Source organism: Bufo bufo, chromosome 7, assembly GCF_905171765.1.
Source record: "Bufo bufo chromosome 7, aBufBuf1.1, whole genome shotgun sequence".
NCBI lineage: Eukaryota > Metazoa > Chordata > Amphibia > Anura > Bufonidae > Bufo > Bufo bufo.
Genome location: NC_053395.1, coordinates 131,116,397 through 131,131,165, shown reverse-complemented (window position 1 = coordinate 131,131,165; position 14,769 = coordinate 131,116,397).

The window sequence follows — 14,769 nt, the reverse complement described above, 5'->3', positions numbered from 1 at the left end:
TCAGATCAGGAGAATAAATTAAAATATCATCCCAGTAAACTACTACGAACCTCCCCACCAAATGATGAAAAATGTAATTGACGAATCGCTGAAATACTGCTGGTGCGTTCGTCAACCCAAAAGGCATAACCAGGTTCTCAAAATGACCCTCGTGCGTATTGAAGGCCGTTTTCCACTCATCCCCCTCCTTGATTCTGATCAGATTGTAGGCCCCTCTCAAATCCAACTTGGAGAACACCTTGGCTCCCACAATCTGATCAAAAAGGTCAGAGATCAAAGGCAGGGGATATGGATCCCGGACTGTAATACGGTTCAATTCCCGGAAATCCAAACACGGTCTCAGTGATCCATCCTTTTTCTTCAGAAAGAACAACCCCACTGCCACTGGAGACTTAGATGGTCTAATATGCCCTTTTGCCAAACTCTCGGCGATATACTTTCGCATGACCTCTCTTTCAGGTTGAGAAAGGTTATAAAGCCGAGACTTTGGCAACTTAGCCCCTAGACGAGATTGACTGGACAATCATAGTCACGATGAGGGGGCAATTCCTGAGCCCCACCCTCCGAAAAGACATCAGAAAAATCTGAGAGATACGGAAGTAAAGCCGAAGTGGACATACCAGAGATAGAAGTGCCAAAACAATTATCCGAACAAAACTCACTCCAACCGATGATTTGTCTCGCTTGCCAGTCTATAATTGGGTTATGTTTAGTCAACCATGGCAACCCCAAAACTATAGGAGCTGGCAAATCCTTCAAGACAAAACAAGAAATAATTTCCACATGTGAATCACCTACCCTTAAGTGAATACCATGAACAATGTGAGTAAGGCTTCTTTGAGAAAGAGGGGAAGAATCAATTGCAAAAACACAAATCGCGTTCTCTAAAGTGCAAGTACTTAGTCCTAAATCTTGAAGGAAAAGAAAGTCAATTAGGTTTACACCAGCACCACAATCAAGGAACACCTCTAAAAAAACATTTCTTGACTCCAGCGCCACCATAGCTGGAAGGAGAAAACGGGAACTGCAGGGAGCTTGCATACCTGCCTGCTCCACCACACCATTCATGCTACCAAGTGTCAGGGAAGGTTTTTTTTTCTTTTTCTCTACCACCTGTGGTTTAACATAAGGACAAGCAAAAACAAAATGACCATTCTTTCCACAATAGTAACATAGTTTGTGCGATTTCCTAAAGTCTCTACTATCCGAATGGAAAGAAATCTGACCCAATTGCATGGGTTCCTCCGCTACCCCCGCGTTACCTGTAACATCACCCGGGGAGGCAGTAGAGACGAAACCACTCACAGAAGGGATACCTCATGCAGGAGAAGCCCTATACCTCTCTCTGATACGTCTGTCTAGCCGTACTGCTAACGACATGGCGTTCTCCAAAGAGTCTGGGTATTCATGAAAAGCAAGGGCATCCTTCAGTCTTTCAGATAACCCCTGACAAAACTGGCTACGTAACGCAGGATCATTCCACTCTGATTCAGTAGCCCATCTCCTGAATTCAACACATTAAGCCTCTGCAGTATGTTCCCTCTGAAATAAAATACGTAATCTCGACTCTGCCATCGAGACACGATCTGGGTCATCGTAGATCAATCCCAGAGCCTTAAAAAATTCCTCCACCGACCGGAGGGCCCGAGAACCAGGCGGCAGAGAAAAGGCCCAGGATTGCGCGTCCCCTTTAAGCAGAGAAATAATTATTCCTATCCTCTGACCCTCATCACCTGATGAAGATGGACGCAGCCGAAACTACAATTTGCAGAACTCTCTAAAACGGACAAAGTCATCCGTACCCCCTGAAAATCGATCAGAAAGAGCCACTTTAGGCTCCACACAAACTTGACCTCCTCCTGATGCCAGAGCACTCTGACACCGTGCGACCGAACCACGCAGCTCCGCAACCTCTAGGGATAGCCCCTGCATGCGGTCAACTAATGCCTCAATTGACGCCATTACAAAACCACTGAGCAATGACAGTCAAAGTTTTGGGCGGATTATAATGTCACGGCGGACGTGCACTCAGGCTAACAGTTAAATCACCAACCAGGCTCTAGGCGAGAGGCAGGGGAAGGGTCACCTCCTAACTTATCCCTGACCTCTCTCCCTGCACTGCTCAGCCCACATGCAGACCTTTGTGGTAGGCATGATGTGTCCACGTGCCTGGACTGAAACACCCTAAATTCCCTGAGATGGTGAAGAGGAGAAATAGGAGCAGCCTGCTCGCACAGAACCTGGATGGGAGAGATGACACCAAACAATCAAACAAGAAACCACACTTATCTCTTTGCGCTGGAACAGACAACCTTCCAAGACCAAAGTGATTAATATAATCCGCTCAGAGCACTGGGGTGGAGTGCTATTTAAACTCATAACCCCACCCAGTGCACCTGATGGGAGGCGGATCCAGCACGGATCCAAAACCAAACACTAAACTCGTGCTGCTATTCTGGCCGACCTCCGCACACCGTCAGGACGGGGCATGACAGGTAGTCCTTCAACTACAGTAGACAGGGTCTAATTCTAAATCATATTTACTGTTTTACTTTTTTACTGTTGTAATTCCCATTTAGTATCTGTTGCACAATTGACAACGCAGTTTAGTGCACATCTTGCATGATGTATGCAGTCCTGGAACAGCCGTTCAAGGGTGTATATCTTTGTTCAAGATGTGAGCAAATTACCCATTTGGAATCACTAATCGAGTCTCTAAATGGTCAAGTTGCAACACTGAGAGGCATTGACAATTTGCAAAAGAGTTTGCTTCTCACCGAGCAAGCACTCTTTGGGGTAGATGAGGGGGAGGGTGACAGAGTGGAGGCTGAGGAAAGTGAGGTAGCTAGCTGGGTAACAGTTAGAAAGCGGGGTAGAGGGAAGAGTGCCAGGGAGGCTAGCCCTGATCTGACACACCCCAACAAGTTTGCACGTTTGGCAGATGAGGGGGATGTCAGTCCAGGGACAGCACTGCTGCAGCCGGACACTTCCTCTGCCAGTAAGGGGAATGTCAGCTCCAGTAAGCAGGTACCCAGGAGAGCAGGGCAGGCCAGACAGGTACTGGTAGTGGGAGACTCTATTATTAGGGGAACAGATAGGGAAATCTGTCACAAAGACCGTGATCGCCGAACAGTGTGCTGTCTTCCTGGCGCTAGAGTTCGACACACCGCGGATCGAGTTGACAGATTACTGGGAGGGCTGGAGAAGATCAAGCGGTCATGGTCCATATCGGAACCAATGACAAAGTTAGAGGTAGGTGGAGAGTCCTTAAAAATGATTTCAGGGATTTAGGTAAAAAGCTTAGGGCAAGGACCTCAAAGGTAGTATTTTCCAAAATACTGCCTGTACCACGAGGCACACAAAAAAGGCAGTGGGAGATTAGGGAGATTAATAAGTGGCTCAAGAACTGGTGTAGGAAGGAGGGGTTTGGGTTCCTGGAGAACTGGGCCAACTTCTCTATCGGCTACAGGCTCTATCGTAGGGACGGGCTACACCTCAATGGGGAAGAGGCAGCTGCGCTGGGGAGAAAGATGGCTAGAAGGTTGGAGGAGTGTTTAAACTAGGGACTGGGGGGGTGTCACAACCAGACAGCTGAGAAGCTCTGACAGGAGCCTTCCAGATCCACCTCCTTGAGTTTCTTTGTTTTGGTTTCAGTTCCTCATCTCGTTAGTCTATCTCAGCTGTCATGCAGTTGGACTGATTGCTTCCCTTTAAGTTCCTCCCCATAATGCAGTAGTGTGCGGCTTATACAACTTCCTGGAGTGTGTGTGCATGCTGTTCCTATTTCCCAGTCCTCTGCAAGATAAGTGCTGTTCCTTTATTTGTGATTTTCTGTCTGCTGGATCTCAGGAGACCCTGACTCCCTCCGTGTCTAGTGTAGGGAGCCGGTGTTCGTGTCCCCTCACTATTGTAGGGTCTTCAGGTATTAGATAGCTGAGGTACGTGGATATGCGCCCATCCACCTTTGGGGTGTTCGCATAGGCTGAGCAGTCAGGGAGAGTGGCAGGTCTCATGCAGGGGTCTCCCTTTTGTTCCTTAGTTGTGGATCCAGTGAGTCATTGATTATATTGCATTGTCTTGTTTCCTGTACACCATCCGTGACATTATAAGCCGCCAAAACCGTCTCAAGCATGGATCCGGTTTCACTTTTGGCTGAACGCTTCCAGGGTCTTTCATTGGAGGTAGCTGAACTCCGTAAGACTTTTTCTCAGTTTCAAGTGACCGGTTCAGCTTGCGTTCATGGAGTTTGTTCTGAGCCTAAGATCTCACTCCCGGATACGTTCTCCGGGGGTAGTGAGTATTTTGTGCGTTTTAGAGAGGCTTGCAAACTCCATTTTCGCCTTCTTCCCCATTCCTCTGGTGATGAGGAACGGAGGGTGGGGATCATTATATCGCTGCTCAGGGGTAACGCTCAGTCCTGGGCCTTTTCGCTGCCGGAGGGGGCATGGCCCCTCCGTTCAGTGGATGAATTCTTTTTAGCCCTGGGTCAGATATATGATGATCCGGATCGTATTGCTCTGGCTGAGTCTAGACTACGTCTGTTATGCCAGGGTAAACAATCCGCAGAGATATACTGCTCAGAATTTCCGAGATGGGCAGCTGATACTGGTTGGAATGATGCTGCACTCCGAAGTCAATTTTGCCATGGTCTTTCAGAGGGATTGAAGGATGCATTTGCTTTTCATGAGAGACCACCTCCTTGGATTCTGCTATGTCTCAGGCCGTTCGTATTGACAGGCGTCTTAGAGAGAGAGGAGAGATCTCTCCTTCCTGTCATACTCAGTCCCGGGACAGTGCAGCGGTCTCATTCTGTGCGCAGGGGTCTCAGTCGCTGTCAGCCCCTTCTGAGCAGGAGCCCATGCAGCTGGGGTTGATTGCCTCTGACAATAGAGGATTCAGCCCCCATGGGAGGGTTTGTTTTTGTTGTGGAGGTATAAATCATTTGGCAAATGTTTGTCCCTCTAGGAGATTCAGGCAGTCTTCTGGGAGTAATAAAGAAACAAAAAGGAAAAAATCTTTTAAAAATGTTCCGTCTGTTACTATTGTCAGGGTTTAGGCGGAAATTGAAGGTTTTCCGTTTGCTTGTAGTTCCCGTTTTGTCCTGCCTGCTAGGGTGGCGCTAGAGAGCAAGAGCATTTTTTGTGAGATTTTTGTGGATAGTGGAGCAGCTGTCAATCTCATTGATAATCAATTTGCAATAACTCATGGTTTCCAGGTATGCACTTTGGGAAAGGATATTCCTGTTTTTGCTATTGATTCCGCTCCACTTTCTCAGAAATCATTAAAGGGCATAGTTCACAATATCCGTTTAATTGTGAGTGATGCTCATGTTGAGGATGTGTCATGTTTCGTCCTTAGCGGTTTGCCTACTCCTCTAGTGTTGGGGCTACCCTGGCTCACTAAACATAACCCCACCATTGATTGGCAAGCGAGGCAAATAAATGGTTGGAGTGACTTTTGCAGAGAGAATTGCCTCATGACATCTGTTTCTGAGGTTTCTACTAAGACTGTACCACCTTTCCTCTCTGAATTTTCGGATGTCTTCTCTGAGAGTGGAGTTCAGGATTTGCCTCTGCACAGGGAGTACGATTGCCCTATTATTCTCATCCCAGGCGCCAAGCTGCCTAAATCTCGTTTATACAATCTTTCCCAACCTGAGAGGGTCGCTATGCGTGCTTATATCTCTGAGAGTCTGAGAAAAGGACACATACGACCCTCGAAGTCACCTGTTGCCGCTGGTTTTTTCTTTGTTAAGAAAAAAGATGGTTCTTTAAGACCTTGTCTGGATTTCAGGGAGCTGAACAGTATCACTATTCGTGACCCTTATCTGCTTCCTCTGATCCTGGACCTGTTTAACCAGGTTGTTGGGGCTAAAGTCTTTTCCAAATTAGACCTAAGAGGGGCATACAACTTGGTCAGGGTCAGAGAAGGTGGAGACGAATGGAAGACGGCTTTCAATACTCCTGAGGGCCATTTTGAGAATTTGGTTATGCCTTTTGGTTTGATGAATGCCCCAGCCGTTTTTCAGCATTTCGTGAACAGCATTTTTTATCATTTAATGGGAAAATTTGTATTAGTGTATTTGGATGACATTTTGATTTTTTCTCCTGATTTCAAGACTCATAAGGAACACTTACGTCAGGTCTTGCTCATCCTGCGGGAGAATAAATTATACGCGAAACTGGAAAAATGTGTGTTTGCGGTTCCAGAAATTCAATTTCTGGGGTTTCTTCTCTCCGCTTCTGGTTTTCGCATGGACCCCGAGAAGGTCCGCGCTGTGCTTGAGTGGGAGCTTCCTGAGAATCAGAAGGCGCTGATGCGTTTTTTTGGGCTTTGCCAATTATTACAGGAAATTTATTTTGAATTATTCCTCTGTTGTTAAACCACTCACTGATATGACCAGAAAGGGGGTAGATTTTTCTTCCTGGTCGGTAGAGGCGCGTAAGGCCTTTTCTAATATCAAGGAGAGTTTTGCTTCCGCTCCCATCCTGGTACAACCTGATATTTCGTTACCCTTTATAGTTGAGGTTGATGCTTCTGAGGTAGGGGTGGGTGCGGTCTTGTCTCAGGGTTCCTCTCCTGCCAAATGGCAACCATGTGCCTTTTTCTCGAAGAAACTCTCCTCCGCAGAGAGAAATTATGATGTGGGAGATAGGGAATTGTTGGCCATCAAGTTGGCTTTTGAGGAATGGCGCCATTGGCTAGAGGGAGCCAGACACCCTATTACCGTGTTTACTGACCATAAAAATCTGGCCTACTTGGAGTCAGCCAAGCGTCTAAACCCGAGACAGGCCAGATGGTCTTTGTTCTTTTCAAGGTTTAATTTTGTTGTCACGTTCCGCCCTGGGGTTAAGAATGTGAAGGCAGATGCCCTGTCACGTTGTTTTCCGGGAGGTGGGAATTTTGAAGACCCGGGTCCCATTTTGGCTGAAGGTGTGGTGGTCTCTGCTCTTTTTCCTGAATTGGAGGCAGAGGTGCAGGCAGCCCAGTCAGAGGCTCCTGATCTTTGTCCTCCTGGGAGGTTGTTTGTGCCTCTCGCTTTGAGACACAAGATTTTTAAAGAACACCACGATACGGTCCTTGCTGGGCACCCGGGGGCAAGAGCCACACTGGATCTCATCGCTCGGAGATTCTGGTGGCCTGCGCTTCGTAAGTCGGTTGAGGGTTTTGTGGCAACTTGCGAGACTTGCGCTCTTGCCAAAGTCCCTCATTCACGGCCATCAGGTCCTCTCCTTCCCTTGCCCATTCCTTCCCGTCCTTGGACACATCTGTCCATGGACTTCATAACGGACTTGCCTCGTTCCTCGGGGAAGACTGTGATTCTGGTGGTGGTGGACCGTTTTAGCAAAATGGTGCATTTCATCCCTTTTCCTGGTTTGCCCAATGCTAAGACGCTGGCGCAGGCATTTATTGACCACATTGTCAAATTGCATGGTATTCCTTCAGACATAGTCTCTGATAGGGGCACGCAGTTTGTTTCCAGATTCTGGAAGGCTTTCTGTTCTCACTTGGGAGTTCGGTTGTCATTCTCTTCTGCTTTCCACCCGCAGTCGAATGGCCACACAGAGCGAGTCAATCAGAATCTGGAGACATATCTGCACTGTTTTGTGGCGGAGAATCAGGAGGATTGGTGTTCTTTTTTGTCCCTTGCTGAGTTTGCTTTAAATAACCGTCGTCAGGAGTCCTCTAATAAGTCACCATTTTTTGGTGCATATGGGTTTCATCCGCAGTTTGGGACTTTCTCGGGAGAGGGGTCTTCTGGTTTACCTGATGAGGACAGATTCTCCTCGTCTTTGTCATCTATTTGGCAAAAGATTCAGGATAATCTAAAGAGCATGAGTGAGAGATATAAGCGTGTGGCAGATAAGAGACGTGTGCCTGGTCCGGACCTGAATGTTGGTGATCTGGTGTGGTTGTCTACCAAAAATATCAAATTGAAGGTTCCCTCCTGGAAGTTGGGTCCTAGGTTTATTGGGCCTTACAAGATCCTGTTTGTCATCATCCTGTTGCCTACCGTCTTGATCTTCCTCAGACTTGGAAGATCCATAATGTTTTCCATAAGTCCTTATTGAAACCTTATGTTCAACCTATTGTACCCTCGCCTTTGCCTTCTCCTCCGATTATGGTTGATGGAAATCTTGAATTTCAGGTCTCTAGGATTGTAAATTCTCGTCTTGTCCGCGGTTCCCTCCAGTACCTCGTTCATTGGGAGGGTTATGGTCCTGAGGAGAGGATGTGGGTCCCAGTGACGGACATTAAGGCCACTCGTCTCATCAGGGCTTTCCATAGGTCCCATCCTGAGAAGGTGGGCTCTGAGTGTCCGGAGTCCACTCGTAGAGGGAGGGGTACTGTCACAACCAGACAGCTGAGAAGCTCTGACAGGAGCCTTCCAGATCCTCCTCCTTGAGTTTCTTTGTTTTGGTTTCAGTTCCTCATCTGGTTAGTCTATCTCAGCTGTCATGCAGTTGGACTGATTGCTTCCCTTTAAGTTCCTCCCCATAATGCAGTAGTGTGCGGCTTATACAACTTCCTGGAGTGTGTGTGCATGCTGTTCCTATTTCCCAGTCCTCTGCAAGATAAGTGCTGTTCCTTTATTTGTGATTTTCTGTCTGCTGGATCTCAGGAGACCCTGACTCCCTCCGTGTCTAGTGTAGGGAGCCGGTGGTCGTGTCCCCTCACTATTGTAGGGTCTTCAGGTATTAGATAGCTGAGGTACGTGGATATGCGCCCATCCACCTTTGGGGTGTTCGCATAGGCTGAGCAGTCAGGGAGAGTGGCAGGTCTCATGCAGGGGTCTCCCTTTTGTTCCTTAGTTGTGGATCCAGTGAGTCATTGATTATATTGCATTGTCTTGTTTCCTGTACACCATCCGTGACATTATAAGCCGCCAAAACCGTCACAAGCATGGATCCGGTTTCACTTTTGGCTGAACGCTTCCAGGGTCTTTCATTGGAGGTAGCTGATCTCCGTAAGACTTTTTCTCAGTTTCAAGTGACCGGTTCAGCTTGCGTTCATGGAGTTTGTTCTGAGCCTAAGATCTCACTCCCGGATACGTTCTCCGGGGGTAGTGAGTATTTTGTGCGTTTTAGAGAGGCTTGCAAACTCCATTTTCGCCTTCTTCCCCATTCCTCTGGTGATGAGGAACGGAGGGTGGGGATCATTATATCGCTGCTCAGGGGTAACGCTCAGTCCTGGGCCTTTTCGCTGCCGGAGGGGGCACGGCCCCTCCGTTCAGTGGATGAATTCTTTTTAGCCCTGGGTCAGATATATGATGATCCGGATCGTATTGCTCTGGCTGAGTCTAGACTACGTCTGTTATGCCAGGGTAAACAATCTGCAGAGATATACTGCTCAGAATTTCGGAGATGGGCAGCTGATACTGGTTGGAATGATGCTGCACTCCGAAGTCAATTTTGCCATGGTCTTTCAGAGGGATTGAAGGATGCATTTGCTTTTCATGAGAGACCTACCTCCTTGGATTCTGCTATGTCTCAGGCCGTTCGTATTGACAGGCGTCTTAGAGAGAGAGGAGAGATCTCTCCTCCCTGTCATACTCAGTCCCGGGACAGTGCAGCGGTCTCATTCTGTGCGCAGGGGTCTCAGTCGCTGTCAGCCCCTTCTGAGCAGGAGCCCATGCAGCTGGGGTTGATTGCCTCTGACAATAGAGGATGGGAGGGTTGGTTTTTGTTGTGGAGGTATAAATCATTTGGCAAATGTTTGTGCCTCTAGGAGATTCAGGCAGTCTTCTGGGAGTAATAAAGAAACAAAAAGGAAAAAATATTTTAAAAATGTTCCGTCTGTTACTATTGGCAGGGTTGAGGCGGAAATTGAAGGTTTTCCGTTTGCTTGTAGTTCCCGTTTTGTCCTGCCTGCTAGGGTGGCGCTAGAGAGCAAGAGCATTTTTTGTGAGATTTTTGTGGATAGTGGAGCAGCTGTCAATCTCATTGATAATCAATTTGCAATAACTCATGGTTTCCAGGTATGCACTTTGGTGTCATGGTCTTACCTGCTTGCTGCTCTCCTTCGTTTGACATGTGCTGGCGGCCATCTTGGGTCCTGGGTTTCTTGTAGCCTTCCACCCTGCGGCTCCTCCTTCCCCTGGGAGGAGCTGGATGCCTAGCTCATATATATAGGAGGTCTGTGGCTTCAGTTCCTTGCTTGGTCCTCTTGTGTTCACATGCTTCTAAGACTGCTGCTGCTTCTGGTTCCTGATCCTGGCTTCGTCTGACTACCCTGCTGGTTCCTGATCCTGGCTTCGTCTGACTACCCTGCTGGTTCCTGATCCTGGCTTCGTCTGACTACCCTTCTGGTTCCTGACCTCTGGCTTCGCAAAGACTCTGCTCGGTTTCACCATCCGTTTGGACTTTTGCTTTACAGCTTTATTTTCAATAAAGCCTTCTTATTTTCACTTATCTCTTGTTGTACGTCTGGTTCATGGTTCCGTGACATTAGGACCAAGCCATGAATTCTGACGGTACAGGGCCATCCTCGCTACCCACGCTGGTTGCCAGACTTGATCAGCAGGATCACCTGTTGGGTCGGTTCGCTGTGGCGTTGCAAACCCTGCTTGAACGCACGGCTCATTTCGCTCCCGTTGCCGATGGGTCGGTTGTCGCTCCTGGGCTCGCTCCTACTGCCGCTCCGGTTGTTGCGCCAGAGTCTACCCCGACACCTGTTGTTGCGCCTGCGGTGTTTCGGGGTATGACCGGTTCTGCCCCTCTTCCACAGCGCTTTGGGGGAGAGCCAACTCAGTGCCGAGGTTTCCTTAACCAGGTGGGCATTTATTTCGAGTTGCTGCCACATGCCTTTCCTACTGAGAGATCAAAGGTGGGCTTCTTGATCTCGCTTCTCTCGGACAAGGCCTTGGCCTGGGCCAGCCCTTTATGGGAGAACAACAATCCGGTGGTTGCCGAGTTTTCCGGTTTTGTTGCTTCTCTTCGGAAGGTATTCGATGTGCCGGCTCGTGCTGCCTCTGCTGCGAAGCTCCTTATGTCCATCAGACAGGGTTCACGATCCGTAGCTGAATACGCCATTGAGTTTCGTACCCTGGCAGCAGAGGTGGGCTGGAATAATGAGGCTCTGGTCGCTGCTTTCTCTCATGGTCTCTCGGATGCCTTGAAGGATGAGGTTGCAGCTAAGGACCTACCAGTTGAGCTCGAGTCTCTTATTTCTTTCCTGATTTTGATTGACACCAGACTCAGGGAGAGACCTTCCTTTAAGGAGAACCTGCAGAGGTCTTCTAACAGATTGGTGCCTACGTTTGCTGTCCCACCCGTGCCTCCCTCTCCTCCCACGCCTCCTGGGGATGACTTGTCTGGGGGTGAACCCATGCAGCTGGGGTTTGCTCGCCTGTCCGAGGGGGAGAGGGCACTCCGGAGACGCGAGGGCCGATGCATGTACTGTGGTCTCGGTGGGCATTTTCGGTTGGCATGTCCGAACCGTCCGGGAAACGCTCGTACCCTGAGATCCTGTCGGGGGCAGATCTTGGGTGGAGTCTCCTCGTCCCCGGTTTCCCGTGTTGACAAACCACTGATCACTGTTGTCCTCTCCTGGGTCGGGGGCTCGGTGACGACCCAGGCGTTGGTGGACTCTGGTGCTGGTGGTTTGTTCATTGATAGTGTGTTCGCTGCCGCCAATTCCATTCCTCTGCAGGCTCGAGGTTCCCCACTGGCTCTTGAGGCGATAGACGGCAGACCCCTTCTGCCGCCACACGTGACTCATGAGACCCTTCCAGTGGGGATAGCCATTGGTGCCGTTCACAGAGAGTCGGTCTGCCTCCAGGTTATTTCGTCTCCACACTACTCGGTGGTCTTGGGGTACCCCTGGCTCCAGAAGCATAATCCGACTTTCGATTGGAGATCGGTCGAGATCCTCTCGTGGTCACCGCAGTGTGGGGCTAGTTGCATCCATGGGTCTGTCAAGTTGCTGTGTACTTCCTCGGACTCTCTGTTGCCTCCTGAATACGAGGAGTACCGGGATGTATTCGATAAGGTGCGCGCGGTTGCCCTACCTCCGCACCGCCCATACGATTGTGCCATAGAGTTACAATCTGGTGCCGTTCCTCCTCGTGGCAAAGTCTATCCACTGTCGGTAGCGGAGAATGAGGCCATGGAGGAGTACGTGAGGGAGGCGCTTTCACGCGGACACATTCGCAAATCTTCGTCCCCGGCAGGGGCTGGATTTTTCTTTGTGAAAAAGAAGGGCGGTGAGTTGAGGCCTTGCATCGATTACAGGGGTCTCAATCGCATCACGATCAAGAACGCTTACCCGATACCCTTGATTTCCGAGCTGTTCGATCGCCTTAAAGGGGCCACGGTCTTTACCAAACTCGACCTGAGGGCGGCATATAACCTGGTAAGGATCAAGGCGGGCGATGAGTGGAAGACCGCGTTTAACACCAGGACCGGTCATTACGAATCCTTGGTTATGCCCTTTGGGTTGTGCAATGCGCCCGCAGTCTTTCAGGAATTCATCAACGATGTTTTCCGTGACCTGTTGCAGCAGTGTGTGGTAGTCTATTTGGATGACATCTTGGTATATTCTGAATCCATGGAGGCCCACATTCTGGATGTCAGACGAGTGTTGCAACGGTTACGAGAGAACAAGCTGTTCGGTAAGCTTGAGAAATGCGAATTTCACCGATCCCAGGTAACCTTCTTAGGTTACATCATTTCCGCTGAGGGGTTCTCCATGGATCCTGAGAAGGTTTCGGCTGTCTTACAGTGGCCCCAGCCCAGTGGTCTTCGTTCCCTGCAGCGCTTTTTGGGCTTTGCCAATTATTATCGGAAGTTCATCAGGGACTTTTCCATGCTGGCCAAGCCTCTCACGGATCTGACCAGGAAGGGCAGTAATTCCCAGGTCTGGCCGCTCGAGGCCATCCGAGCTTTTGAGGCCCTAAAGTCCGCCTTTGTGTCGGCTCCGATTCTGTCGCATCCCAACCCTGGGTTGCCCTTTGTCCTCGAGGTGGACGCGTCTGAGACGGGAGTAGGCGCCCTTCTGTCTCAGCGTAGAACACCAGAGGGTCCTCTGCTTCCTTGTGGGTTTTACTCCCGGAAACTGTCTTCCGCGGAGTGCAACTATCAGATTGGTGACAGGGAGTTATTGGCCATCGTGCAGGCCCTTAAAGAATGGAGGCACTTGCTCGAGGGTTCGGTGGTTCCGGTTCTCATCCTGACGGACCACAAGAATCTGACCTACCTTTCTGAGGCCAAGAGATTGACACCACGTCAGGCCAGATGGGCTCTGTTCTTGTCACGTTTTAATTACGTGGTCTCCTACCTACCCGGTTCCAAGAACATCAGGGCGGATGCCTTATCACGGCAGTACTCCGAGCTGTCCAGGGAGGAGTCGATTCCGACTTCGGTCATACCTCCGAATCAGATCCTGGCCGCCATTCGCACCAGCCTGACCTCTCCCCTGGGTGAGCAGATTTTGGCGGCTCAATCTGGTGCTCCCTCTGGGAGACCCAACGGCAGATGTTTTGTGCCTGAGGAGTTGCGCACTCGGTTGTTGCGAACCTACCATAACTCCAAGACCGCGGGGCATCCTGGAAAGAATCAGCTGTCCTGGGCTGTTTCACGTCTGTTCTGGTGGCCTTCCCTACGTTCCGACATCGCCGCATATGTAGCGGCATGCTCCGTTTGTGCCCAGAGTAAGTCCCCTCGGCACCTTCCGTTGGGCCTTCTGCAACCCATAGCCACCGGGGAGCGCCCATGGTCACACCTGGGGATGGATTTCATTGTGGACCTCCCTGCATCCCGAGGCCATACGGTCATTCTCATGATTGTGGATCGGTTTTCCAAAATGTGCCACTGTGTTCCTCTCAAGAAGTTACCCTCTGCACAAGAGTTGGCCACGATTTTTGCCAGGGAGGTCTTCCGGTTGCACGGTTTGCCTAAGGAGATTGTGTCGGATCGGGGGAGTCAGTTTGTGTCCAGGTTCTGGCGCGCCTTTTGCTCCCAGTTGGGGATTCATCTCTCCTTCTCCTCGGCCTACCACCCTCAGTCCAATGGGGCCGCAGAACGATCCAATCAGGCCTTGGAGCAATTCCTTCGTTGCTATGTCTCCGATCACCAAGACAATTGGGTTGACCTCCTGCCTTGGGCTGAGTTTGCCAGGAACACGGCGGTGAACTCTTCCTCTGGGACGTCTCCCTTCATGGCCAATTATGGGTTCCAACCTGCCGTGTTACCGGAGGTATTCTCTCCCCAGGATATTCCGGCTGTGGAGGATCACCTTTCCGTCCTACGTGCTTCTTGGGTACAGATCCAGAAGTCCCTTGAGGTCTCTGCGCAGCGCCAGAGATTCCAGGCTGATCGCAGACGAGCGCCTGCTCCTTCCTACCAGGTCGGAGACCGTGTATGGTTGTCCACCCGCAACCTCAACCTTCGAGTGCCCACTCCCAAGCTGGCGCCTCGCTTTGTTGGTCCCTTCCGAGTGCTTCGCAGGGTAAACCCGGTAGCCTATGCCCTTGCGCTTCCTCCTGGCATGCGGATCTCCAACGTGTTTCATGTCTCCCTGTTGAAGCCACTGGTGTGTAATCGTTTCACTTCCTCGGTTCCTCGGCCTCGTCCGGTCCAAGTGGGCAATCGTGAGGAATATGAGGTGAGCAATATCCTGGACTCACGCCTGGTCCGCGGTCGGTTGCAGTTTTTGGTCCATTGGCGTGGTTATGGTCCAGAGGAGCGTTCCTGGGTTCCCTCCGCAGATGTCCATGCTCCTGCCTTGCTCCGAGCCTTCCACGCACGCTTCCCTCAGAAACCGTTTTGT